This window comes from Petromyzon marinus, chromosome 82, assembly GCF_048934315.1.
Source record: "Petromyzon marinus isolate PM22_M1 ecotype Great Lakes invasive population chromosome 82, UKy_Petmar_22M1.pri1.0, whole genome shotgun sequence".
Taxonomy (NCBI): Eukaryota; Metazoa; Chordata; class Hyperoartia; order Petromyzontiformes; family Petromyzontidae; genus Petromyzon; species Petromyzon marinus.
The window spans coordinates 1,921,470-1,947,913 of record NC_133747.1 but is presented as its reverse complement, the minus strand read 5'-3'; the positions used below and the strand labels follow the sequence as shown (position 1 = coordinate 1,947,913).

The window sequence follows — 26,444 nt, the reverse complement described above, 5'->3', positions numbered from 1 at the left end:
ACACACAGACTCACATCACCTCACCGCTCCTCACCTTCGCCAGATGCTCTCCCCGCCTCTCTAACGGACAAACTGCCAGGGGGAAGCGCGTGGCTCGAGACGAGGGGGCGGTACCATGAGACCACGCCCACTGCGACGTAAACAGCCCTGAGCCCCTCCCCCCACCGGAGCTCCTCCCCCCCATGGCCACACCCCCTCGCCCCACCCCTTTACCCCCCTCACCCCGCCCCTCCCCCCGCTGCTTCTTCCGCTGAGGCCGGGGCGAGTGGAGGCGGCGCTGTGCATTGTGGGTGGCGAGCGGCCGATTTGGATTCCCGCTCACGGCCACCGTCGGTGGCTCGCGAGCTTCTGAAGCGGCGGCTCGCTGGCTGGGCCACCTCTACGTCGACTCAGCCCGAAGAAGGCGAGAAGCTTGCACGGTGTGGACACAGCAGCAGTGGCGGTGGTGCGGGGGAGGGGGAGGCAGAGGAGGCGCCTGGCCCACAGCCGTCACGCGCTAGGCGCCTGCTGAGTTCACGGCCCTGCTGCTGATGATGAGGAGAGGCACTGCCAGATTGCGGCTGATGGGATGAGTTAAATTTAGTTTTTTTGTGTCTCTGGAGGGACGGATTTGTTGTCGTGGCAGAAATGGCCTCCACTTGAGGCCGCGATGTGGAGTATTTGGTCTCCTCTTCCACGCTGGGCGTAGCCACACTTTACCCCTCCACACGCGGGCCGTGAGCTCACTGGACTTGCAATGCAGAGGTGCAAGTTCGAGTCCATTTCACACTCAGCCACCCACTCAGCTACCCACTCACCCACCCACTCACTCAGCCACTCACTCACTTAGCCACCCACTCACCCACCCACTCACTCAGCCACTCACTCACCCACCCACTCACCCACAGAGGGATAAAGACCCTTCATGCAGTGGTTGTGTAGTATCTGCGTTAATATTTTTGTTGTTTGGTTATGGTGGTGGTTGTGGTGGTGGTTGTGATTATATTTGGTTGTAGTGGTGGTTGAGGTTACAGTTGTGTTGTAGGTGGTTATATTGGTTGTTATGGTAATTGTGGCTCTGGTTGTGGTGGTTTTGGTTGTGGTTATAATTGTGGTTGTGTAGGTTGTGGTTAAATGTGCGGTTGTGGTCTTTGTGGTTATATTTGTTATAATTGTGTAGGTGGTGGTTGTAATGGTCATAGTTGTGGTGTAGGTGGTTATGATGGTTGTTTTGGTAGTTGTATGTATTTTGAACTTCTATCGCACCCTACCCAGCCAACCGTGATAATTGGAGGTGTGGTATTAGTTGTGGTTATTTTATGGTTCTTTTGGTTATAGTTGTGGTGGTGATTGTGGTTGGTGCAGGTGCTGGGATGAAGGATGCGTTCTGGGTCCTCTGCCCATGCGGCTCCAACAGCGATGGCTCCAGCCAGCACTGCCGCCCCTGTGTCGCATTGGTCACATGACCTTGCCTCCCAGCATACCTTGCAGTCGTCGTTGATTCTGGGCCATCTTTACCTCCTGCATCTCGAGAGGAGCTCTCGCTTCCTGCACGCGCTCTCCTCCTACCTCTGCTCTCTCTCCCCGTGTCTCCCTCCTCTCTCTCCCCGTGTCTCCATCCCCCTCTAATTTCTGGGTGGTCCAGGTTCAGGGGTCAGGAGTTTACTGGCTGCACTCCAACCTTTGACCTTGGCTGTCATTCGAGTGGATTTGTCACACAGCAGTCAACCCATAGCATCAGGATCTGTCCCGTGACCTCCTCCTGTGCCTAGCCTGGAACAGCAGTCAACCTGTGGCACCCGGATCTGTCCTGTGACCTCCTCCTGCACCTAGCCTGGTACAGCAGTCAACCCATGGCACCTGGGTCTGTCCCGTGTCCTCCTGCATCCAGCATGGCTTAGCAGTCAACCCATGGTACTTGGGTCTATCCCGTGTACTGCTGCTCCTGCACCTGCACCTAGTCTGGCACAGCAGTCAACCCATGGCACCTGGTTTGTTGTGATGACATTACCGCCACGTAGTGGCGAATGGTGGCCATTGTTGTGAGTTGGTGGGCTTGTGTGTAAGTAATTGTGATTGAGTGTGTGACTATCATGTCGTGTGTGCGAGTTGGATGGTAATGGTGTGCTTATGAGGGTGAGTGTGTGTGGGTGTGTGAGTTTCGTGGTGAGGATGTGAGTGATGGTATGTGACAGTGTGAGTTTGATGGTGATTGTATCATGGTGAGTGCAAGCAATACTGTGAGTTTGACTTAATTCCCCCCCCCCTCCCTCTACCCACTACCCACTCTTCCTTCCTCTCCCCCCACTCTCCCCACCCCCTCTACCTCACCCCCTCTACCTCCCTCTCTACCTCCCTCTCTTTCCCTGCCTCTATCCCTCTCCTTTCTCCCGTAACTACCTCGCCTGTAATACAGGAGGTCGTGGGTTCGATCCCTACCCTCACACCTGCTATATATTTTAAGTTTGCATGTCTCTCTCTCCCTGTGGTCGCGTTCAGAGTGTTTGGTTTCTATAAGTGTCGACGTGATGATAAGCCACTTCGTTGACCGATAATTTTTGGCCTTTTCTCTTCTGAAGAAGAGCTGTGTAGCTCGGTGGGCCTCACCTGGTAAAATATAAATAGTTTAGTTTCCTCTCTTCCTCCTTCCTTCCTCCCTCTCCACACCCCCTACCCCCCAGCACAATAACAAGAAGCAGGAGGAGGAAGGTTCGTCTCCCAAGCCGAGCGCTTCCAGGTCCACCTTCATGATCCTCCCTCTGCCCCAGGGTGGAAAGATCCCCTGGCACAGGGTTACGGTATCCCACCCACATACACACAGGGTTACAGTACCCCCTACTCACATGCCAGGCTATGTGCACCACACAGAGACCTAAAGACTCGCACATAGATCCATAGACTCACACAGACCCATAGACTTACACAGAAACCAATTAACTCAAACAAAGACCTGTCGAAACACAGACAATATACTTGCACAAAGACCCATAGACTCGCACAGACTCATCCACTCGTGCACTCATCCACTCAACGACTCACAGGCTTACTCGCTCACCCAATCCCTCACCTACTCAGCCACTCACTCAAGAACGCTCTCATCCATTTACCCACCCACTTGCTCACCCACTCGTGCATCCACTCACATAATCACTCATAAACTCACCCACTCACACGCTCAGAAACTGACTCACAAAATAATTCACCCACTCGTGCACTCACTCGCCCACTTCCCCATGTGCACACAGATTCACCCACTTACTTACTCGCTCACAGACTCCCTCTCTGATAGACTCGCTCACTCACACTCAATCGCTCACAAGAAGCTCTCACCCACTAACTTATTCAGAAACTCACTCAACCACCGACCCACTTACTTAAAAACTACCTCACTTATCCACACCCACTCACTGACCTACTTACTCATTCACTCGCTCAGCCACTCACTGACCAACTCGCTCACTTGCAGACTCACTCACTCATCCACTCACTCCGAAACTCATTCATCCACCCACCGACTCACTCGCAACCATTAACCCATCCACTCAATCATTTCATCCATTCACTCATCCACTCACTCAACTACTCACTCATTCAACAACCCACTTACTCAGCCACTCATTCAGAAACTCATTCACCTACTCACCCACACACTCACTCACCCACTTACCTATCCACTCTTCCACTCATTCAAGCATCCACTCTCTTAACCACGATCTCAGAATATCACTCACCCACTCACCCTCCCAATAATTTCATCACTCACTCACCCACTCACTCCATCAGTCACTCACCCACTCACTCATCCACTCAATCAATAACCTGCTCATTTACTTACTCACAAATGCGCTCATCTACTTGCTCAATTAGTCACTCACTCACCCACATTTTCACATTTATTCCTTCCGCACTTCCTCATTCAGCTACTTCGCCAATGATTATCTTATTCATTCACTCAATCACGTATCCACTCACTCAACTACTCACCCATCCACCCAATCACTCAGAAACTCACTCACCCACTCACCCACTCAATTATCCACTCACTGACCCACTCACTAACTCACTCAGAAATGCACTCACCCACCCACTCATTTATCAAATCATCCACTCTCTCACCTACTCACCCACTCACACACAAATGTACACACTCACTAACCCACTCCCTCACCTACTCACTCACCTACTCACTCATCCACTCGCTCAACCACTCACAGATTCACTCACTCACAGACTCTCTCATCCACCAATTCTCACTTGGTCACCCACTCATCTACTCAATAATTCACCCACCCACAAACGCACACACAAAAACACCCACAAAGATAAAGATCCCCCGTATAGCCATAACAGACCGTTGGGGCAAATGCTGTTAGCAAGCACCTATGAAAGCCAGCATGGAACACGAGGGGGTGGGTGGCCAGCAACAGGCACGGCCAACTTTGTCTCCCTAGTGGTGAGGTGTGTGCACATCACCACTAGGGAGATGAAGTTGGCCGTAGGTCAACACAGCCTCAAATGAGTGCCTGGTGAGGTGTGTGCACCTCAGCAGGCACTCATTTGAGGCTGTGTTGACCTACGGGATGCCTGGTTCAGATAATCGTCACCAGTGTTGACCATTAGAGGGAATCAAACCTGGGTCGCCAAGTTCGTAGCGCAGCACACTAATCGCTATACTACACACTCACTCTCACAAGCTCATTCACTCTCACAAGCTCACTCACTCTCACAAACTCACTCACTCTCACAATCTCAATCACTCTCTCACAAGCTTACTCACTCCCACAAGCTCGCTCTCACAAACTCACTCTCATAATCTCCCTCACTCTCACAAACTCACTCACCCTCACAAACTCACTCTCACAAGCTCACTCACTCTCACAAGCTCTCTCTCACAAACTTACTCACTCCCACATGCTCACTCACACTCACAAGCTCACTCACACTCACAAGCTTACACTCACAAACTCACTCTCACAAGCTCACTCACTCTCACAAACTCACTCACTCCCACATGCTCACTCACTCTCACACACTCACTCGCTCTCACAAGCTCACTCGCTCTCCCAAACTCACTCGTTCTCACAAACTCACTCGCTCTCATAAGCTCACTTACTCTCACAAGCTCACTCTCTCTCACAAGCTCACTCGCTCTCAAAAACTCACTCACTCTCACAAGCTCACTTACTCTCACAAACTCACTCGCTCTCACAAACTCACTCACTCTCACAAACTCACTTTCACAAACTCACCCTCGCACAAACTCACTCACTCTCACAAACTCACCCTCGCACAAACTTACTCTGACTCACTCTCACACAAAGACAAATACATTCCCTGTTTGAGATTCCCTTTTAGCCTGAAGAGACTGTTGGGGAATGTGCTGTTAGCGAGCACCTATTGAGACCGAATCAGCACACTCGGGAGTGGGTTGCTTTAGAGTTCAGTGTTACTCACTGGGGCTTCCATAGAGTTCGGTGTTAATAACTGGGACTTCCTTAGAGTTCAGTGTTACTCATTGGGGCTCCAATAGGGTTAAGTGTTAATCACTGGATCTCCCATAGGGTTCAGTGTTGCTCACTGGGTCTCCCATAGGGTTGCATGTTAATCAATGGGTCTCCCATAGGGTTCGTGTTACTCACTGGGTCTCCCATAGAGTTCAGTGTTACTCACTGGGTCTCCCATAGGGTTGAGTGTTAATCACTGGGTCTCCCATAGGGTTTGGTGTTAATCACTGGGGCTCCAATAGGTTTCAGTGTTACTCACTGGGTCTCCCATAGGGTTCAGTGTTAATTACTGGGTCTCCCATAGGGTTCAGTATTAATCACTGGGTCTCCCATCGGGTTCAGTGTTACTCACTGGGTCTCCCATAGAGTTCAGTGTTACTCACTGGGCATTCCATAGGGTTGAGTGTTACTGGGTCTTCCATAGGGTTCATTGTTATTTACTGGGTCTCCCATAGGGTGGAGTGTTAATCACTGGGGCTCCCATAGAGTTCAGTTTTAATAACTGTGTCTCCCATAGAGTTCAGTGTTAATCACTGGGGCTCACATAGGGTTCAGTGTTAATCATTGGGTCTCCCATAGGGTTCGTGTTAATCACAGACCCATAGATTCCTAAAACCCTAACTCTATAAACACCTAAACCTCTATACCCCTAACCCTCTAAACCCCTATACTCCGAAAACCATAACCCTCTAATCTCCTTCACCCTTAACACCCTAACTTTCTAATCCCCTTAACCCTTAAACCCCTCACCCTCTAAACTCCTCACCCTCTAAACCCCTATGCCTCTAACCCCCTAACCCTCTGAACCCAAACCCCTAACTCTTTGAGCCCCCAACTTTCTAAATCCTTAAAAACCAAACCCTCTAAAACCCTAACCCTCGAAACCTATGTCCTTCTAAAGCGTAACCTTCAGAACCCTTAACCCTGTAAACCTCGAAACCTTAACATTCTACAACCCTAATCCCTAACCTAAATCCGAACCCATCTAAACCCCAACCATCTCAAAATCTAACTAACCCCTAACCCTCTAAACACCTAACCTTCTAAACCCCAACCTTCTAAACCTCTAACCCTCTAAAAACCCTAAAACACAAACCCTCTAAACACCTAACCCTCTAATCTCCTAACCGTTTAAACCCCTATACCCCTACAACCCAAACCCTAAAAAAACCCTAACCCTCAAACCTTTATTACACTAAACCCATAACCCTCTAAACCCCCAACTCTCCAATCCCATGTTTTTTTTTGCGGTAAGATCGTGTAAATATAAATGTCTTAAAACCCGTCACCACCCGACACAGCCAATTAATAAAGTTTGTCACGTGAACAAAAGTGCCAATTAGTTTCTACTTTGGCACATCGGTGTGTTGGAGACTAACCCAAATAAACCTTTATTATGCATAACGCCTCAACCCCATAACTCCCCCTGCGCCACCCCCCATGTCCCCCCACACCCCCCTCACCCCCCACACCCACCACACCCCCCTCGCCTCCCCCCGCTGCTACTTCCGCTGAGGCCGGGGCGAGTGGAGGCTGCGCTGTGCATTGTGGGTGGCGAGAGGCTGATTTGGATTCCCTCTCACGGTCACCGTCGGTGGCTCGCGAGCTTCTGAAGTGGTGGCTCGTTGGCTGGGCCTCCTCTACGTCGACTCAGCCAGAAGGTGTGAACCAAGCGCGGTGTGGACACATCAGCAGTGGCGGTGGTGGGGGGGGAGACAAAGGAGGCATCTGGCCCACAGGTGCCTCCTTTGTCTCACTCCCCCCGTGTCTCCCTCCCCTCTCTCCCCGTGTCTCCCTCCCCTCTCTCCTCGTGTCTCCCTCCTCTCTCTCCCCGTGTCTCCCTCCTCTCTCTCCCCGTGTCTCCCTCCACTCTCTCCCCGTGTCTCCCTCCTCTCTCTCCCCGTATCTCTCTCCTCTCTCTCCCCGTGTCTCCCTCCTCTATCTCCCCATGTCTCCCTCCCTCCTCTCTCTCCCCGTGTCTCCCTCCCTCCTCTCTCTCCCCATGTCTCCATGTCCCCTTCTCTCTAGGTGGTGCAGGTTCAGGAGTTTTCTGGCTGCACTCCGACCTTTGGCCTTGGCTGTCGCCCAAGTGGGATTGTCGCACAGCAGGCAACCCATAGCATCAGTATCTGTCCCATGACCTCCTCTTGCACCTAGCCTGGCACAGCAGTCAACCCATGGCACCTGGGTTGTTGTGATGACATCACCGTCATGTAGTGGCAAATTACGGCTGTTGTCATCGTGAGTTTGTAGGCTTGTGTGTGAGTAATGGTGCATGTGTGACTTTCATGATGTGTGTGAGAGTAGGATGGTTGGGGCGTGTTTTTGAGGGTGAGTGTGTGAGTATCATGGTGAGTGTGTGGGTGTGTGAGTGTGTTTTAGATGGCTGGCAATGTTGATGGGTGGTGATGATGATGCAAGCCTTGTGCTAGAGAATGGCCCACTGAAACTAATATAACAGAGCATCTTCTGAGTAACCTTTAAGTGCTGTCTGGTCCACATCGTAAAGGGTAGAACTTTCCCACCTGTCCTTCGATGTTTGCATGACTGCTTTTGTTTTATTTTGTGAATAGCAAAAAGCATTCAACCCCATAATACATGTTGTTTTATTGGTCGCTCGTCCATTTCATATCCCATAGCGTAACCACTCATATATTTGGATTCCTCTCGATGAGGCGGGCAGTACGAGTACCACCTTGATGGGGCTGCGACGTTTCCTTCCAGAGTTATTACCAAAAAACCACAAACATCCCAGAATCCTCTCGGTTTGGGGTCAAAATATTGTCACTTATTAAATCCCATAAGAAACGTCGCATCGAATAAATGTGATTGAATTCTCCCCGCCTGGACGAGCGGAATTGAATGGTGCAACTGGTTTTGCTGTGCTGTGTTAAATTCGATGTTTGCATGACTGCTTTTGTTTTATTTTGTGAATAGCAAAAAGCATTCAACCCCATAATACATGTTGTTTTATTGGTCGCTCGTCCATTTCATATCCCATAGCGTAACCACTCATATATTTGGATTCCTCTCGATGAGGCGAGCAGTACGAGTACCACCTTGATGGGTCTGCGACGTTTCCTTCCAGAGTTATTACCAAAAAACCACAAACATCCCAGAATCCTCTCGGTTTGGGGTCAAAATGTTGTCGCTTATTAAATCCCATAAGAAACGTCGCATCGAATAAATGTGATTGAATTCTCCCCGCCTGGACGAGCGGAATTGAATGGTGCAACTGGTTTTGCTGTGCTGTGTTAAATTCGATGTTTGCATGACTGCTTTTGTTTTATTTTGTGAATAGCAAAAAGCATTCAACCCCATAATACATGTTGTTTTATTGGTCGCTCGTCCATTTCATATCCCATAGCGTAACCACTCATATATTTGGATTCCTCTCGATGAGGCGAGCAGTACGAGTACCACCTTGATGGGTCTGCGACGTTTCCTTCCAGAGTTATTACCAAAAAACCACAAACATCCCAGAATCCTTGGTTTGGGGTCAAAATGTTGTCGCTTATTAAATCCCATAAGAAACGTCGCATCGAATAAATGTGATTGAATTCTCCCCGCCTGGACGAGCGGAATTGAATGGTGCAACTGGTTTGCTGTGCTGTGTTAAATTCGATGTTTGCATGACTGCTTTTGTTTTATTTTGTGAATAGCAAAAAGCATTCAACCCCATAATACATGTTGTTTTATTGGTCGCTCGTCCATTTCATATCCCATAGCGTAACCACTCATATATTTGGATTCCTCTCGATGAGGCGAGCAGTACGAGTACCACCTTGATGGGTCTGCGACGTTTCCTTCCAGAGTTATTACCAAAAAACCACAAACATCCCAGAATCCTCTCGGTTTGGGGTCAAAATGTTGTCGCTTATTAAATCCCATAAGAAACGTCGCATCGAATAAATGTGATTGAATTCTCCCCGCCTGGACGAGCAGAATTGAATGGTGCAACTGGTTTTGCTGTGCTGTGTTAAATTCGATGTTTGCATGACTGCTTTTGTTTTATTTTGTGAATAGCAAAAAGCATTCAACCCCATAATACATGTTGTTTTATTGGTCGCTCGTCCATTTCATATCCCATAGCGTAACCACTCATATATTTGGATTCCTCTCGATGAGGCGAGCAGTACGAGTACCACCTTGATGGGTCTGCGACGTTTCCTTCCAGAGTTATTACCAAAAAACCACAAACATCCCAGAATCCTTGGTTTGGGGTCAAAATGTTGTCGCTTATTAAATCCCATAAGAAACGTCGCATCGAATAAATGTGATTGAATTCTCCCCGCCTGGACGAGCGGAATTGAATGGTGCAACTGGTTTGCTGTGCTGTGTTAAATTCGATGTTTGCATGACTGCTTTTGTTTTATTTTGTGAATAGCAAAAAGCATTCAACCCCATAATACATGTTGTTTTATTGGTCGCTCGTCCATTTCATATCCCATAGCGTAACCACTCATATATTTGGATTCCTCTCGATGAGGCGAGCAGTACGAGTACCACCTTGATGGGTCTGCGACGTTTCCTTCCAGAGTTATTACCAAAAAACCACAAACATCCCAGAATCCTCTCTGTTTGGGGTCAAAATGTTGTCGCTTATTAAATCCCATAAGAAACGTCGCATCGAATAAATGTGATTGAATTCTCCCCGCCTGGACGAGCAGAATTGAATGGTGCAACTGGTTTTGCTGTGCTGTGTTAAATTCGATGTTTGCATGACTGCTTTTGTTTTATTTTGTGAATAGCAAAAAGCATTCAACCCCATAATACATGTTGTTTTATTGGTCGCTCGTCCATTTCATATCCCATAGCGTAACCACTCATATATTTGGATTCCTCTCGATGAGGCGAGCAGTACGAGTACCACCTTGATGGGTCTGCGACGTTTCCTTCCAGAGTTATTACCAAAAAACCACAAACATCCCAGAATCCTTGGTTTGGGGTCAAAATGTTGTCGCTTATTAAATCCCATAAGAAACGTCGCATCGAATAAATGTGATTGAATTCTCCCCGCCTGGACGAGCGGAATTGAATGGTGCAACTGGTTTGCTGTGCTGTGTTAAATTCGATGTTTGCATGACTGCTTTTGTTTTATTTTGTGAATAGCAAAAAGCATTCAACCCCATAATACATGTTGTTTTATTGGTCGCTCGTCCATTTCATATCCCATAGCGTAACCACTCATATATTTGGATTCCTCTCGATGAGGCGAGCAGTACGAGTACCACCTTGATGGGTCTGCGACGTTTCCTTCCAGAGTTATTACCAAAAAACCACAAACATCCCAGAATCCTCTCGGTTTGGGGTCAAAATGTTGTCGCTTATTAAATCCCATAAGAAACGTCGCATCGAATAAATGTGATTGAATTCTCCCCGCCTGGACGAGCGGAATTGAATGGTGCAACTGGTTTGCTGTGCTGTGTTAAATTCGATGTTTGCATGACTGCTTTTGTTTTATTTTGTGAATAGCAAAAAGCATTCAACCCCATAATACATGTTGTTTTATTGGTCGCTCGTCCATTTCATATCCCATAGCGTAACCACTCATATATTTGGATTCCTCTCGATGAGGCGAGCAGTACGAGTACCACCTTGATGGGTCTGCGACGTTTCCTTCCAGAGTTATTACCAAAAAACCACAAACATCCCAGAATCCTCTCGGTTTGGGGTCAAAATGTTGTCGCTTATTAAATCCCATAAGAAACGTCGCATCGAATAAATGTGATTGAATTCTCCCCGCCTGGACGAGCAGAATTGAATGGTGCAACTGGTTTTGCTGTGCTGTGTTAAATTCGATGTTTGCATGACTGCTTTTGTTTTATTTTGTGAATAGCAAAAAGCATTCAACCCCATAATACATGTTGTTTTATTGGTCGCTCGTTCATTTCATATCCCATAGCGTAACCACTCATATATTTGGATTCCTCTCGATGAGGCGAGCAGTACGAGTACCACCTTGATGGGTCTGCGACGTTTCCTTCCAGAGTTATTACCAAAAAATCACAAACATCCCAGAATCCTCTCGGTTTGGGGTCAAAATGTTGTCGCTTATTAAATCCCATAAGAAACGTCGCATCGAATAAATGTGATTGAATTCTCCCCGCCTGGACGAGCGGAATTGAATGGTGCAACTGGTTTTGCTGTGCTGTGTTAAATTCGATGTTTGCATGACTGCTTTTGTTTTATTTTGTGAATAGCAAAAAGCATTCAACCCCATAATATATGTTGTTTTATTGGTCGCTCGTCCATTTCATATCCCATAGCGTAACCACTCATATATTTGGATTCCTCTCGATGAGGCGAGCAGTACGAGTACCACCTTGATGGGTCTGCGACGTTTCCTTCCAGAGTTATTACCAAAAAACCACAAACATCCCAGAATCCTCTCGGTTTGGGGTCAAAATGTTGTCGCTTATTAAATCCCATAAGAAACGTCGCATCGAATAAATGTGATTGAATTCTCCCCGCCTGGACGAGCGGAATTGAATGGTGCAACTGGTTTTGCTGTGCTGTGTTAAATTCGATGTTTGCATGACTGCTTTTGTTTTATTTTGTGAATAGCAAAAAGCATTCAACCCCATAATATATGTTGTTTTATTGGTCGCTCGTCCATTTCATATCCCATAGCGTAACCACTCATATATTTGGATTCCTCTCGATGAGGCGAGCAGTACGAGTACCACCTTGATGGGTCTGCGACGTTTCCTTCCAGAGTTATTACCAAAAAACCACAAACATCCCAGAATCCTCTCGGTTTGGGGTCAAAATGTTGTCGCTTATTAAATCCCATAAGAAACGTCGCATCGAATAAATGTGATTGAATTCTCCCCGCCTGGACGAGCGGAATTGATTGGTGCAGCTGGTTTTGCTGTGCTGTGTTAAATTCGATGTTTGCATGACTGCTTTTGTTTTATTTTGTGAATAGCAAAAAGCATTCAACCCCATAATACATGTTGTTTTATTGGTCGCTCGTCCATTTCATATCCCATAGCGTAACCACTCATATATTTGGATTCCTCTCGATGAGGCGAGCAGTACGAGTACCACCTTGATGGGTCTGCGACGTTTCCTTCCAGAGTTATTACCAAAAAACCACAAACATCCCAGAATCCTCTCGGTTTGGGGTCAAAATGTTGTCGCTTATTAAATCCCATAAGAAACGTCGCATCGAATAAATGTGATTGAATTCTCCCCGCCTGGACGAGCAGAATTGAATGGTGCAACTGGTTTTGCTGTGCTGTGTTAAATTCGATGTTTGCATGACTGCTTTTGTTTTATTTTGTGAATAGCAAAAAGCATTCAACCCCATAATACATGTTGTTTTATTGGTCGCTCGTCCATTTCATATCCCATAGCGTAACCACTCATATATTTGGATTCCTCTCGATGAGGCGAGCAGTACGAGTACCACCTTGATGGGTCTGCGACGTTTCCTTCCAGAGTTATTACCAAAAAACCACAAACATCCCAGAATCCTCTCGGTTTGGGGTCAAAATGTTGTCGCTTATTAAATCCCATAAGAAACGTCGCATCGAATAAATGTGATTGAATTCTCCCCGCCTGGACGAGCAGAATTGAATGGTGCAACTGGTTTTGCTGTGCTGTGTTAAATTCGATGTTTGCATGACTGCTTTTGTTTTATTTTGTGAATAGCAAAAAGCATTCAACCCCATAATACATGTTGTTTTATTGGTCGCTCGTCCATTTCATATCCCATAGCGTAACCACTCATATATTTGGATTCCTCTCGATGAGGCGAGCAGTACGAGTACCACCTTGATGGGTCTGCGACGTTTCCTTCCAGAGTTATTACCAAAAAACCACAAACATCCCAGAATCCTTGGTTTGGGGTCAAAATGTTGTCGCTTATTAAATCCCATAAGAAACGTCGCATCGAATAAATGTGATTGAATTCTCCCCGCCTGGACGAGCGGAATTGAATGGTGCAACTGGTTTGCTGTGCTGTGTTAAATTCGATGTTTGCATGACTGCTTTTGTTTTATTTTGTGAATAGCAAAAAGCATTCAACCCCATAATACATGTTGTTTTATTGGTCGCTCGTCCATTTCATATCCCATAGCGTAACCACTCATATATTTGGATTCCTCTCGATGAGGCGAGCAGTACGAGTACCACCTTGATGGGTCTGCGACGTTTCCTTCCAGAGTTATTACCAAAAAACCACAAACATCCCAGAATCCTCTCGGTTTGGGGTCAAAATGTTGTCGCTTATTAAATCCCATAAGAAACGTCGCATCGAATAAATGTGATTGAATTCTCCCCGCCTGGACGAGCAGAATTGAATGGTGCAACTGGTTTTGCTGTGCTGTGTTAAATTCGATGTTTGCATGACTGCTTTTGTTTTATTTTGTGAATAGCAAAAAGCATTCAACCCCATAATACATGTTGTTTTATTGGTCGCTCGTCCATTTCATATCCCATAGCGTAACCACTCATATATTTGGATTCCTCTCGATGAGGCGAGCAGTACGAGTACCACCTTGATGGGTCTGCGACGTTTCCTTCCAGAGTTATTACCAAAAAACCACAAACATCCCAGAATCCTTGGTTTGGGGTCAAAATGTCGCTTATTAAATCCCATAAGAAACGTCGCATCGAATAAATGTGATTGAATTCTCCCCGCCTGGACGAGCGGAATTGAATGGTGCAACTGGTTTGCTGTGCTGTGTTAAATTCGATGTTTGCATGACTGCTTTTGTTTTATTTTGTGAATAGCAAAAAGCATTCAACCCCATAATACATGTTGTTTTATTGGTCGCTCGTCCATTTCATATCCCATAGCGTAACCACTCATATATTTGGATTCCTCTCGATGAGGCGAGCAGTACGAGTACCACCTTGATGGGTCTGCGACGTTTCCTTCCAGAGTTATTACCAAAAAACCACAAACATCCCAGAATCCTCTCGGTTTGGGGTCAAAATGTTGTCGCTTATTAAATCCCATAAGAAACGTCGCATCGAATAAATGTGATTGAATTCTCCCCGCCTGGACGAGCGGAATTGAATGGTGCAACTGGTTTGCTGTGCTGTGTTAAATTCGATGTTTGCATGACTGCTTTTGTTTTATTTTGTGAATAGCAAAAAGCATTCAACCCCATAATACATGTTGTTTTATTGGTCGCTCGTCCATTTCATATCCCATAGCGTAACCACTCATATATTTGGATTCCTCTCGATGAGGCGAGCAGTACGAGTACCACCTTGATGGGTCTGCGACGTTTTCTTCCAGAGTTATTACCAAAAAACCACAAACATCCCAGAATCCTCTCGGTTTGGGGTCAAAATGTTGTCGCTTATTAAATCCCATAAGAAACGTCGCATCGAATAAATGTGATTGAATTCTCCCCGCCTGGACGAGCAGAATTGAATGGTGCAACTGGTTTTGCTGTGCTGTGTTAAATTCGATGTTTGCATGACTGCTTTTGTTTTATTTTGTGAATAGCAAAAAGCATTCAACCCCATAATACATGTTGTTTTATTGGTCGCTCGTTCATTTCATATCCCATAGCGTAACCACTCATATATTTGGATTCCTCTCGATGAGGCGAGCAGTACGAGTACCACCTTGATGGGTCTGCGACGTTTCCTTCCAGAGTTATTACCAAAAAATCACAAACATCCCAGAATCCTCTCGGTTTGGGGTCAAAATGTTGTCGCTTATTAAATCCCATAAGAAACGTCGCATCGAATAAATGTGATTGAATTCTCCCCGCCTGGACGAGCGGAATTGAATGGTGCAACTGGTTTTGCTGTGCTGTGTTAAATTCGATGTTTGCATGACTGCTTTTGTTTTATTTTGTGAATAGCAAAAAGCATTCAACCCCATAATATATGTTGTTTTATTGGTCGCTCGTCCATTTCATATCCCATAGCGTAACCACTCATATATTTGGATTCCTCTCGATGAGGCGAGCAGTACGAGTACCACCTTGATGGGTCTGCGACGTTTCCTTCCAGAGTTATTACCAAAAAACCACAAACATCCCAGAATCCTCTCGGTTTGGGGTCAAAATGTTGTCGCTTATTAAATCCCATAAGAAACGTCGCATCGAATAAATGTGATTGAATTCTCCCCGCCTGGACGAGCGGAATTGATTGGTGCAGCTGGTTTTGCTGTGCTGTGTTAAATTCGATGTTTGCATGACTGCTTTTGTTTTATTTTGTGAATAGCAAAAAGCATTCAACCCCATAATACATGTTGTTTTATTGGTCGCTCGTCCATTTCATATCCCATAGCGTAACCACTCATAAATTTGGATTCCTCTCGATGAGGCGAGCAGTACGAGTACCACCTTGATGGGTCTGCGACGTTTCCTTCCAGAGTTATTACCAAAAAACCACAAACATCCCAGAATCCTTGGTTTGGGGTCAAAATGTTGTCGCTTATTAAATCCCATAAGAAACGTCGCATCGAATAAATGTGATTGAATTCTCCCCGCCTGGACGAGCGGAATTGAATGGTGCAACTGGTTTGCTGTGCTGTGTTAAATTCGATGTTTGCATGACTGCTTTTGTTTTATTTTGTGAATAGCAAAAAGCATTCAACCCCATAATACATGTTGTTTTATTGGTCGCTCGTCCATTTCATATCCCATAGCGTAACCACTCATATATTTGGATTCCTCTCGATGAGGCGAGCAGTACGAGTACCACCTTGATGGGTCTGCGACGTTTCCTTCCAGAGTTATTACCAAAAAACCACAAACATCCCAGAATCCTCTCGGTTTGGGGTCAAAATGTTGTCGCTTATTAAATCCCATAAGAAACGTCGCATCGAATAAATGTGATTGAATTCTCCCCGCCTGGACGAGCAGAATTGAATGGTGCAACTGGTTTTGCTGTGCTGTGTTAAATTCGATGTTTGCATGACTGCTTTTGTTTTATTTTGTGAATAGCAAAAAGCATTCAACCCCATAATACATGTTGTTTTATTGGTCGCTCGTCCATTTCATATCCCATAGCGTAACCACTCATATATTTGGATTCCTCTCGATGAGGCGAGCAGTACGAGTACCACCTTGATGGGTCTGCGACGTTTCCTTCCAGAGTTATTACCAAAAAACCACAAACATCCCAGAATCCTTGGTTTGGGGTCAAAATGTTGTCGCTTATTAAATCCCATAAGAAACGTCGCATCGAATAAATGTGATTGAATTCTCCCCGCCTGGACGAGCGGAATTGAATGGTGCAACTGGTTTGCTGTGCTGTGTTAAATTCGATGTTTGCATGACTGCTTTTGTTTTATTTTGTGAATAGCAAAAAGCATTCAACCCCATAATACATGTTGTTTTATTGGTCGCTCGTCCATTTCATATCCCATAGCGTAACCACTCATATATTTGGATTCCTCTCGATGAGGCGAGCAGTACGAGTACCACCTTGATGGGTCTGCGACGTTTCCTTCCAGAGTTATTACCAAAAAACCACAAACATCCCAGAATCCTCTCGGTTTGGGGTCAAAATGTTGTCGCTTATTAAATCCCATAAGAAACGTCGCATCGAATAAATGTGATTGAATTCTCCCCGCCTGGACGAGCGGAATTGAATGGTGCAACTGGTTTGCTGTGCTGTGTTAAATTCGATGTTTGCATGACTGCTTTTGTTTTATTTTGTGAATAGCAAAAAGCATTCAACCCCATAATACATGTTGTTTTATTGGTCGCTCGTCCATTTCATATCCCATAGCGTAACCACTCATATATTTGGATTCCTCTCGATGAGGCGAGCAGTACGAGTACCACCTTGATGGGTCTGCGACGTTTCCTTCCAGAGTTATTACCAAAAAACCACAAACATCCCAGAATCCTCTCGGTTTGGGGTCAAAATGTTGTCGCTTATTAAATCCCATAAGAAACGTCGCATCGAATAAATGTGATTGAATTCTCCCCGCCTGGACGAGCAGAATTGAATGGTGCAACTGGTTTTGCTGTGCTGTGTTAAATTCGATGTTTGCATGACTGCTTTTGTTTTATTTTGTGAATAGCAAAAAGCATTCAACCCCATAATACATGTTGTTTTATTGGTCGCTCGTTCATTTCATATCCCATAGCGTAACCACTCATATATTTGGATTCCTCTCGATGAGGCGAGCAGTACGAGTACCACCTTGATGGGTCTGCGACGTTTCCTTCCAGAGTTATTACCAAAAAATCACAAACATCCCAGAATCCTCTCGGTTTGGGGTCAAAATGTTGTCGCTTATTAAATCCCATAAGAAACGTCGCATCGAATAAATGTGATTGAATTCTCCCCGCCTGGACGAGCGGAATTGAATGGTGCAACTGGTTTTGCTGTGCTGTGTTAAATTCGATGTTTGCATGACTGCTTTTGTTTTATTTTGTGAATAGCAAAAAGCATTCAACCCCATAATATATGTTGTTTTATTGGTCGCTCGTCCATTTCATATCCCATAGCGTAACCACTCATATATTTGGATTCCTCTCGATGAGGCGAGCAGTACGAGTACCACCTTGATGGGTCTGCGACGTTTCCTTCCAGAGTTATTACCAAAAAACCACAAACATCCCAGAATCCTCTCGGTTTGGGGTCAAAATGTTGTCGCTTATTAAATCCCATAAGAAACGTCGCATCGAATAAATGTGATTGAATTCTCCCCGCCTGGACAAGCGGAATTGATTGGTGCAGCTGGTTTTGCTGTGCTGTGTTAAATTCGATGTTTGCATGACTGCTTTTGTTTTATTTTGTGAATAGCAAAAAGCATTCAACCCCATAATACATGTTGTTTTATTGGTCGCTCGTCCATTTCATATCCCATAGCGTAACCACTCATATATTTGGATTCCTCTCGATGAGGCGAGCAGTACGAGTACCACCTTGATGGGTCTGCGACGTTTCCTTCCAGAGTTATTACCAAAAAACCACAAACATCCCAGAATCTTCTCGGTTTGGGGTCAAAATGTTGTCGCTTATTAAATCCCATAAGAAACGTCGCATCGAATAAATGTGATTGAATTCTCCCCGCCTGGACGAGCGGAATTGAATGGTGCAACTGGTTTGCTGTGCTGTGTTAAATTCGATGTTTGCATGACTGCTTTTGTTTTATTTTGTGAATAGCAAAAAGCATTCAACCCCATAATACATGTTGTTTTATTGGTCGCTCGTCCATTTCATATCCCATAGCGTAACCACTCATATATTTGGATTCCTCTCGATGAGGCGAGCAGTACGAGTACCACCTTGATGGGTCTGCGACGTTTCCTTCCAGAGTTATTACCAAAAAACCACAAACATCCCAGAATCCTCTCGGTTTGGGGTCAAAATGTTGTCGCTTATTAAATCCCATAAGAAACGTCGCATCGAATAAATGTGATTGAATTCTCCCCGCCTGGACGAGCGGAATTGAATGGTGCAACTGGTTTTGCTGTGCTGTGTTAAATTCGATGTTTGCATGACTGCTTTTGTTTTATTTTGTGAATAGCAAAAAGCATTCAACCCCATAATACATGTTGTTTTATTGGTCGCTCGTCCATTTCATATCCCATAGCGTAACCACTCATATATTTGGATTCCTCTCGATGAGGCGAGCAGTACGAGTACCACCTTGATGGGTCTGCGACGTTTCCTTCCAGAGTTATTACCAAAAAACCACAAACATCCCAGAATCCTCTCGGTTTGGGGTCAAAATGTTGTCGCTTATTAAATCCCATAAGAAACGTCGCATCGAATAAATGTGATTGAATTCTCCCCGCCTGGACGAGCGGAATTGATTGGTGCAGCTGGTTTTGCTGTGCTGTGTTAAATTCGATGTTTGCATGACTGCTTTTGTTTTATTTTGTGAATAGCAAAAAGCATTCAACCCCATAATACATGTTGTTTTATTGGTCGCTCGTCCATTTCATATCCCATAGCGTAACCACTCATATATTTGGATTCCTCTCGATGAGGCGAGCAGTACGAGTACCACCTTGATGGGTCTGCGACGTTTCCTTCCAGTGTTATTACCAAAAAATCACAAACATCCCAGAATCCTCTCGGTTTGGGGTCAAAATGTTGTCGCTTATTAAATCCCATAAGAAACGTCGCATCGAATAAATGTGATTGAATTCTCCCCGCCTGGACGAGCGGAATTGAATGGTGCAACTGGTTTTGCTGTGCTGTGTTAAATTCGATGTTTGCATGACTGCTTTTGTTTTATTTTGTGAATAGCAAAAAGCATTCAACCCCATAATATATGTTGTTTTATTGGTCGCTCGTCCATTTCATATCCCATAGCGTAACCACTCATATATTTGGATTCCTCTCGATGAGGCGAGCAGTACGAGTACCACCTTGATGGGTCTGCGACGTTTCCTTCCAGAGTTATTACCAAAAAACCACAAACATCCCAGAATCCTCTCGGTTTGGGGTCAAAATGTTGTCGCTTATTAAATCCCATAAGAAACGTCGCATCGAATAAATGTGATTGAATTCTCCCCGCCTGGACGAGCGGAATTGATTGGTGCAGCTGGTTTTGCTGTGCTGTGTTAAATTCGATGTTTGCATGACTGCTTTTGTTTTATTTTGTGAATAGCAAAAAGCATTCAACCCCATAATACATGTTGTTTTATTGGTCGCTCGTCCATTTCATATCCCATAGCGTAACCACTCATATATTTGGATTCCTCTCGATGAGGCGAGCAGTACGAGTACCACCTTGATGGGTCTGCGACGTTTCCTTCCAGAGTTATTACCAAAAAACCACAAACATCCCAGAATCTTCTCGGTTTGGGGTCAAAATGTTGTCGCTTATTAAATCCCATAAGAAACGTCGCATCGAATAAATGTGATTGAATTCTCCCCGCCTGGACGAGCGGAATTGAATGGTGCAACTGGTTTGCTGTGCTGTGTTAAATTCGATGTTTGCATGACTGCTTTTGTTTTATTTTGTGAATAGCAAAAAGCATTCAACCCCATAATACATGTTGTTTTATTGGTCGCTCGTCCATTTCATATCCCATAGCGTAACCACTCATATATTTGGATTCCTCTCGATGAGGCGAGCAGTACGAGTACCACCTTGATGGGTCTGCGACGTTTCCTTCCAGAGTTATTACCAAAAAACCACAAACATCCCAGAATCCTCTCGGTTTGGGGTCAAAATGTTGTCGCTTATTAAATCCCATAAGAAACGTCGCATCGAATAAATGTGATTGAATTCTCCCCGCCTGGACGAGCAGAATTGAATGGTGCAACTGGTTTTGCTGTGCTGTGTTAAATTCGATGTTTGCATGACTGCTTTTGTTTTATTTTGTGAATAGCAAAAAGCATTCAACCCCATAATACATGTTGTTTTATTGGTCGCTCGTCCATTTCATATCCCATAGCGTAACCACTCATATATTTGGATTCCTCTCGATGAGGCGAGCAGTACGAGTACCACCTTGATGGGTCTGCGACGTTTCCTTCCAGAATTATTACCAAAAAACCACAAACATCCCAGAATCCTCTCGGTTTGGGGTCAAAATGTTGTCGCTTATTAAATCCCATAAGAAACGTCGCATCGAATGAATGTGATTGAATTCTCCCCGCCTGGACGAGCGGAATTGATTGGTGCAACTGGTTTTGCTGTGCTGTGTTAAATTCGATGTTTGCATGACTGCTTTTGTTTTATTTTGTGAATAGCAAAAAGCATTCAACCCCATAATACATGTTGTTTTATTGGTCGCTCGTCCATTTCATATCCCATAGCGTAACCACTCATATATTTGGATTCCTCTCGATGAGGCGAGCAGTACGAGTACCACTTTGATGGGTCTGCGACGTTTCCTTCCAGAGTTATTACCAAAAAACCACAAACATCCCAGAATCCTCTCGGTTTGGGGTCAAAATGTTGTCGCTTATTAAATCCCATAAGAAACGTCGCATCGAATAAATGTGATTGAATTCTCCCCGCCTGGACGAGCGGAATTGATTGGTGCAACTGGTTTTGCTGTGCTGTGTTAAATTCGATGTTTGCATGACTGCTTTTGTTTTATTTTGTGAATAGCAAAAAGCATTCAACCCCATAATACATGTTGTTTTATTGGTCGCTCGTCCATTTCATATCCCATAGCGTAACCACTCATATATTTGGATTCCTCTCGATGAGGCGAGCAGTACGAGTACCACCTTGATGGGTCTGCGACGTTTCCTTCCAGAGTTATTACCAAAAAACCACAAACATCCCAGAATCCTCTCGGTTTGGGGTCAAAATGTTGTCGCTTATTAAATCCCATAAGAAACGTCGCATCGAATAAATGTGATTGAATTCTCCCCGCCTGGACGAGCGGAATTTATTGGTGCAACTGGTTTTGCTGTGCTGTGTTAAATTCGATGTTTGCATGACTGCTTTTGTTTTATTTTGTGAATAGCAAAAAGCATTCAACCCCATAATACATGTTGTTTTATTGGTCGCTCGTCCATTTCATATCCCATAGCGTAACCACTCATATATTTGGATTCCTCTCGATGAGGCGAGCAGTACGAGTACCACCTTGATGGGTCTGCGACGTTTCCTTCCAGAGTTATTACCAAAAAACCACAAACATCCCAGAATCCTCTCGGTTTGGGGTCAAAATGTTGTCGCTTATTAAATCCCATAAGAAACGTCGCATCGAATAAATGTGATTGAATTCTCCCCGCCTGGACGAGCAGAATTGAATGGTGCAACTGGTTTTGCTGTGCTGTGTTAAATTCGATGTTTGCATGACTGCTTTTGTTTTATTTTGTGAATAGCAAAAAGCATTCAACCCCATAATACATGTTGTTTTATTGGTCGCTCGTCCATTTCATATCCCATAGCGTAACCACTCATATATTTGGATTCCTCTCGATGAGGCGAGCAGTACGAGTACCACCTTGATGGGTCTGCGACGTTTCCTTCCAGTGTTATTACCAAAAAACCACAAACATCCCAGAATCCTCTCGGTTTGGGGTCAAAATGTTGTCGCTTATTAAATCCCATAAGAAACGTCGCATCGAATAAATGTGATTGAATTCTCCCCGCCTGGACGAGCGGAATTGAATGGTGCAACTGGTTTTGCTGTGCTGTGTTAAATTCGATGTTTGCATGACTGCTTTTGTTTTATTTTGTGAATAGCAAAAAGCATTCAACCCCATAATACATGTTGTTTTATTGGTCGCTCGTCCATTTCATATCCCATAGCGTAACCACTCATATATTTGGATTCCTCTCGATGAGTCGAGCAGTACGAGTACCACCTTGATGGGTCTGCGACGTTTTCTTCCAGTGTTATTACCAAAAAACCACAAACATCCCAGAATTTTTCGGTTTGGGGTCAAAATGTTGTCGCTTATTAAATCCCATAAGAAACGTCGCATCGAATAAATGTGATTGAATTCTCCCCGCCTGGACGAGCGGAATTTATTGGTGCAACTGGTTTTGCTGTGCTGTGTTAAATTCGATGTTTGCATGACTGCTTTTGTTTTATTTTGTGAATAGCAAAAAGCATTCAACCCCATAATACATGTTGTTTTATTGGTCGCTCGTCCATTTCATATCCCATAGCGTAACCACTCATATATTTGGATTCCTCTCGATGAGGCGAGCAGTACGAGTACCACCTTGATGGGTCTGCGACGTTTCCTTCCAGAGTTATTACCAAAAAACCACAAACATCCCAGAATCCTCTCGGTTTGGGGTCAAAATGTTGTCGCTTATTAAATCCCATAAGAAACGTCGCATCGAATAAATGTGATTGAATTCTCCCCGCCTGGACGAGCGGAATTTATTGGTGCAACTGGTTTTGCTGTGCTGTGTTAAATTCGATGTTTGCATGACTGCTTTTGTTTTATTTTGTGAATAGCAAAAAGCATTCAACCCCATAATACATGTTGTTTTATTGGTCGCTCGTCCATTTCATATCCCATAGCGTAACCACTCATATATTTGGATTCCTCTCGATGAGGCGAGCAGTACGAGTACCACCTTGATGGGTCTGCGACGTTTCCTTCCAGAGTTATTACCAAAAAACCACAAACATCCCAGAATCCTCTCGGTTTGGGGTCAAAATGTTGTCGCTTATTAAATCCCATAAGAAACGTCGCATCGAATAAATGTGATTGAATTCTCCCCGCCTGGACGAGCGGAATTGAATGGTGCAACTGGTTTTGCTGTGCTGTGTTAAATTCGATGTTTGCATGACTGCTTTTGTTTTATTTTGTGAATAGCAAAAAGCATTCAACCCCATAATACATGTTGTTTTATTGGTCGCTCGTCCATTTCATATCCCATAGCGTAACCACTCATATATTTGGATTCCTCTCGATGAGGCGAGCAGTACGAGTACCACCTTGATGGGTCTGCGACGTTTCCTTCCAGTGTTATTACCAAAAAAACACAAACATCCCAGAATCCTCTCGGTTTGGGGTCAAAATGTTGTCGCTTATTAAATCCCATAAGAAACGTCGCATCGAATAAATGTGATTGAATTCTCCCCGCCTGGACGAGCGGAATTGAATGGTGCAACTGGTTTTGCAGTGCTGTGTTAAATTCGATGTTTGCATGACTGCTTTTGTTTTATTTTGTGAATAGCAAAAAGCATTCAACCCCATAATACATGTTGTTTTATTGGTCGCTCGTCCATTTCATATCCCATAGCGTAACCACTCATATATTTGGATTCCTCTCGATGAGGCGAGCAGTACGAGTACCACCTTGATGGGTCTGCGACGTTTCCTTCCAGAGTTATTACCAAAAAACCACAAACATCCCAGAATCCTCTCGGTTTGGGGTCAAAATGTTGTCGCTTATTAAATCCCATAAGAAACGTCGCATCGAATAAATGTGATTGAATTCTCCCCGCCTGGACGAGCGGAATTGAATGGTGCAACTGGTTTTGCTGTGCTGTGTTAAATTCGATGTTTGCATGACTGCTTTTGTTTTATTTTGTGAATAGCAAAAAGCATTCAACCCCATAATACATGTTGTTTTATTGGTCGCTCGTCCATTTCATATCCCATAGCGTAACCACTCATATATTTGGATTCCTCTCGATGAGGCGAGCAGTACGAGTACCACCTTGATGGGTCTGCGACGTTTCCTTCCAGAGTTATTACCAAAAAACCACAAACATCCCAGAATCCTCTCGGTTTGGGGTCAAAATGTTGTCGCTTATTAAATCCCATAAGAAACGTCGCATCGAATAAATGTGATTGAATTCTCCCCGCCTGGACGAGCGGAATTGAATGGTGCAACTGGTTTTGCTGTGCTGTGTTAAATTCGATGTTTGCATGACTGCTTTTGTTTTATTTTGTGAATAGCAAAAAGCATTCAACCCCATAATACATGTTGTTTTATTGGTCGCTCGTCCATTTCATATCCCATAGCGTAACCACTCATATATTTGGATTCCTCTCGATGAGGCGAGCAGTACGAGTACCACCTTGATGGGTCTGCGACGTTTCCTTCCAGAGTTATTACCAAAAAACCACAAACATCCCAGAATCCTCTCGGTTTGGGGTCAAAATGTTGTCGCTTATTAAATCCCATAAGAAACGTCGCATCGAATAAATGTGATTGAATTCTCCCCGCCTGGACGAGCGGAATTGAATGGTGTAACTGGTTTTGCTGTGCTGTGTTAAATTCGATGTTTGCATGACTGCTTTTGTTTTATTTTGTGAATAGCAAAAAGCATTCAACCCCATAATACATGTTGTTTTATTGGTCGCTCGTCCATTTCATATCCCATAGCGTAACCACTCATATATTTGGATTCCTCTCGATGAGGCGAGCAGTACGAGTACCACCTTGATGGGTCTGCGACGTTTCCTTCCAGAGTTATTACCAAAAAACCACAAACATCCCAGAATCCTCTCGGTTTGGGGTCAAAATGTTGTCGCTTATTAAATCCCATAAGAAACGTCGCATCGAATAAATGTGATTGAATTCTCCCCGCCTGGACGAGCAGAATTGAATGGTGCAACTGGTTTTGCTGTGCTGTGTTAAATTCGATGTTTGCATGACTGCTTTTGTTTTATTTTGTGAATAGCAAAAAGCATTCAACCCCATAATACATGTTGTTTTATTGGTCGCTCGTCCATTTCATATCCCATAGCGTAACCACTCATATATTTGGATTCCTCTCGATGAGGCGAGCAGTACGAGTACCACCTTGATGGGTCTGCGACGTTTCCTTCCAGAGTTATTACCAAAAAACCACAAACATCCCAGAATCCTCTCGGTTTGGGGTCAAAATGTTGTCGCTTATTAAATCCCATAAGAAACGTCGCATCGAATAAATGTGATTGAATTCTCCCCGCCTGGACGAGCGGAATTGATTGGTGCAGCTGGTTTTGCTGTACTGTGTTAAATTCGATGTTTGCATGACTGCTTTTGTTTTATTTTGTGAATAGCAAAAAGCATTCAACCCCATAATACATGTTGTTTTATTGGTCGCTCGTCCATTTCATATCCCATAGCGTAACCACTCATATATTTGGATTCCTCTCGATGAGGCGAGCAGTACGAGTACCACCTTGATGGGTCTGCGACGTTTCCTTCCAGAGTTATTACCAAAAAACCACAAACATCCCAGAATCCTCTCGGTTTTGGGTCAAAATGTTGTCGCTTATTAAATCCCATAAGAAACGTCGCATCGAATATATGTGATTGAATTCTCCCCGCCTGGACGAGCGGAATTGAATGGTGCAACTGGTTTGCTGTGCTGTGTTAAATTCGATGTTTGCATGACTGCTTTTGTTTTATTTTGTGAATAGCAAAAAGCATTCAACCCCATAATACATGTTGTTTTATTGGTCGCTCGTCCATTTCATATCCCATAGCGTAACCACTCATATATTTGGATTCCTCTCGATGAGGCGAGCAGTACGAGTACCACCTTGATGGGTCTGCGACGTTTCCTTCCAGAGTTATTACCAAAAAACCACAAACATCCCAGAATCCTCTCGGTTTGGGGTCAAAATGTTGTCGCTTAT

At 44.7% G+C, this 26,444-nt stretch overlaps 1 long non-coding RNA gene across 1 annotated transcript; it reads left to right on the top strand.

The window, feature by feature from the left end:
- Positions 1–247: 247 nt before the first annotated feature.
- On the top strand, positions 248–8,328 carry LOC142907707 (uncharacterized). The gene is made up of 4 exons (XR_012931215.1): positions 248–419; positions 2,661–2,777; positions 7,000–7,144; positions 7,512–8,328. It is a non-coding gene; the product is annotated as an uncharacterized LOC142907707 (long non-coding RNA).
- The last annotated feature ends 18,116 nt before the right edge of the window (positions 8,329–26,444 follow it).